The sequence below is a fragment of the Puntigrus tetrazona genome, chromosome 4 (genome assembly GCF_018831695.1).
Source record: "Puntigrus tetrazona isolate hp1 chromosome 4, ASM1883169v1, whole genome shotgun sequence".
In the NCBI taxonomy this organism is placed as follows: domain Eukaryota; kingdom Metazoa; phylum Chordata; class Actinopteri; order Cypriniformes; family Cyprinidae; genus Puntigrus; species Puntigrus tetrazona.
In genome coordinates, this window is record NC_056702.1 from 28,192,492 (window position 1) to 28,196,062 (window position 3,571).

Genomic DNA, 3,571 nt, shown 5'->3' on the forward strand with positions numbered 1-3,571 from the left:
CCTTTTTCTGGCCCGGGGCGCGAGGGGCGGCGGCTTCTTCCGCGGCATCTCCGTCGCTTCTTTGCTCCGGCGGCAGAGTGGGATGAGCTGTGTGCTCACAGCTTGGACTATGGGGGTCCCACGACGCACTTCTCGGACGGCGGGGTGAGGTCCATCACGCACCCTTCCTGGACCCACGAGGACACCAGCATGCATGCACGGGGGAAGAGACCGGTCTCCTGAGGAGGGGCGCGTCCGGGTACTTAACGGCGACGGTAACGAGGCTAAACTCACTCCAGGTGTGCCTCGTCACACGCCGCCAGACCTGAACAATACCAAGCCCCTCCTCTCGAACACACCCACTCCCGTCGGGAGCCTGGTGAAGGGCGGCGAATAAAGGACGGGGTGAAGATGACAGTAACGAGGAGGGGCAGCCAACTCGTCACAATATATATATATATAGGGTGCAAGGGGCAGGTCAACATACATGTGTACACATCCTGCAGACATAACGTTTGTTTTTAAAAATGTATTTTTTAGATTTTTGGTAAACCTGGTAAATCCTGGCACATCAGGAAATCAATTTGACTGTTACGAGTAAAATTAAAATCTCCTCCAATTAAAATATGTGCATCAGAAATTTAGTCAACCAGTGTTTAACTCTATGTTTTATCAAATCAAGCAGTTAATAGAAGGCATCACATGAATGAGAAAGTGGCCCTTACTATCACTTTCTAAATGTAAGACATTGCTAGCACCAGCAGAATGCTCAGAACAATTGGAAATCCAAATATCATTCCCTATTGGGATCTTGAGGTCTTCAAGTACAAAATGCATTTCTTTAAGAAAGCAAGTTTTATATTTTTCAACAAACGAAAAAAGTGCAAATGAGTCTTTCTAGCTCTAGCCTATGCATGGCATGATGAAAAAAGAGACCGGGTGTTATTCCATTGCCTTCCTGTCGTACATCCACGATCTGCTGGAGATGAAGCTCAATGCTCTCGTTGAAGACCTGTGCCCTGACGAAGTAGGCCGATTTTCCCCTCTATACGTTCCTTTTGAATCGTAGGCCAAAACTAGGCTCTAATTTCCTTAGCAGCTTGAGGGAGATCTTCAGCAAATCTTGGGCCTTTTTCACGTCGGAAGATATCATCCCAGCGTGTTCTTGACAGAAAGCGAGTGGGTGGTATAACATTGACCTTTGAACAGCTTCTTAAACACAAATGGACACCCGGACCATTTTCAATCCGGTTCCTGAGCACATCACAGCACAGAGACAGCGCTCATTAATAAATGACATTCGCTTTCATTCTGATTCTGGCAAAATATCAGGGCAGGTACAGGTCGATCATAACATGCTTTCTGGGATGGTACTCAGATGGTTCAGGTCTTAGAAGGGAGAGGATATTATGTGAGTATAGGAGAGCATAAATCTAAGTGGACGTCCCTGACATGCGGATCCCACAAGGCTCAATTCTTACACAGCTCCTGTTTAGCCTGTATACGCTCCCACTAAATCAGACACTGAGAAAGAAGCCATGCTGATGATACCCAGATGTACCTAGCCTTACCTCCAAGTGACTACAGCGCTATTGACTCCCTCTGCCAATGCACTGATGAAACCAACAGTTGGGTTTTCCAGAATGTTGAAAACTGAAGCCATTGCATTTGAAAACAAAGATGAAGCTCTGAAGGTAAAGGCGTACCTTGACTCTAGGGGTCAAACAACTAAAGATCAAGTTTTAGTTTCAGTAGTCATGACAAAGCAGTAACTAAATCTCAAATAGTTAGAAAACTCATCTCAAAACCTGTCTGTTTGGCTGTGCACCTCCGAACTCACTGCACCGCATGTCATGTGTAATCATTTTTACGATATTAACTGTTTAAAATACATTTTATTAGTATTTCTTTTGTTGTTTTTATTGCTGTGAGGGTTATTTTTATTACTGTTTTACTTCCTTTTTTGTGAAGCACTTTGAATTACCGCTGTGTATGAAATGTGCTATATAAATAAACCTGCCTTACCTGTTTTAAACATCATTAGAATAAATTGTGATATTAACCCATGGGCCAAACAAGCCAAAATGACAACAATTTAATTGTAGTGAAGACTAACAAATTTAGATGGAAAGCTGTCATGTTACAATCCTCCCCTAATATAATAGTTATCTGTAGGATATGCAATCGTTGGGCTTCCTCAAAGCAATTCCTTGTTTTGATTAACATTAATATATTTGCATTACATTTTTTCTGTAAAAAAGATGTTCAGCTCCTTCGTAAAATGCCACAATTCATCTCTGCAGTGCCTCATGGTAAACTGAACCTGTCGTTTTTGCCCCATCCCCAACTTTCCCACACGATGTACTGAATCCACCATATTTTCCCGTTTTGTGGACCACTGTGGATTGATCCAGGATTGATTGCCCCAGTCTTTTTTTGCTGTGATGTACACTATGAATTTGCGGGAAACAAGAAAATGAACATGGACTGACACGGAAATTTAGTAGCCTTTTCACAGTAAAAAGATGCAATTAAAGTCTGCAATTTTAAAAGATGCAATTTTAAACAAGCAAATGCACTTAAAAATAAAATAAAGACTTAAATGTAAAAGGCATGAGAGGCGACTGTTTCTGTCAGTAGTAAGATTTAATTTAAAATATTTGTTATTGCCCAACAAGATCTCTTTCGTTTCCACTCAGTTCTGTTCATGATTCACTCCAAACCTTTGCTCAGTATTTCAACTGTGCAGAAGAATCTCTTTTATTCTCATCTTTCTCATGTGCTTCATCTGTTTCTCAAGAGTTACAGTATTTCTGTTTTTTACCAGACGCTCTTTCTGGATTCATCTGATGAATAAAATCAGTTATAAATACATTAGTGAGTCTTGTTCACATCAGCTGCTAAAAGTTTCTTTGCTATGTTTCACCAATACATTTATGAGATGAAAACTAGCTATGTAATCTCATTTACTAAATTACATGTTCAAAAAATTGCTTGTATGAAATAGGATTTAAATTAAAGTGACACATGTAAATTTAAAAAAACAATTCACTCTTAGTGTTTTTTTTTTATACATTGACAATATGTTTGACTTTTGTTTTCATCTTTTTCCAGTAGATGACTTTTTTTTCTGCAGTCTAGTTTCAGGTTTACAGTATAGATACTTGTACTAAAACAAAACTGCTGTGCTTTGATTTAAATCTCCCAATTTTTAAATATGCTTTGAACTGTGTAATGGTTTTATAAAACATTTTAACTTTAGCTTTAATAATATTATTAAAATATTTGTCTGATGTTGGTGATGAAAACTGGATATTGCAGTCATTTTAAGCATCAAATTATACATTGAATCAATTAATCACTGTATTAAAACAAAAACAACAAACAAAGAATAAAAGAGATTTAAGTTTTGTGATAGATCTGTGGACCACAAATGATCTGTTTTCTCTCAGAACAGTCTGCTGGTATCAAGATAACCTTTAAAAACAGTTCAACAGTTCTTAATATTCACAACTGTCACGGTTGTGTGGTAAGCACGAGAGCACACAACGAGATTAAATGAAAATAAAAGGGTTTAATTCCAAAATAGTAA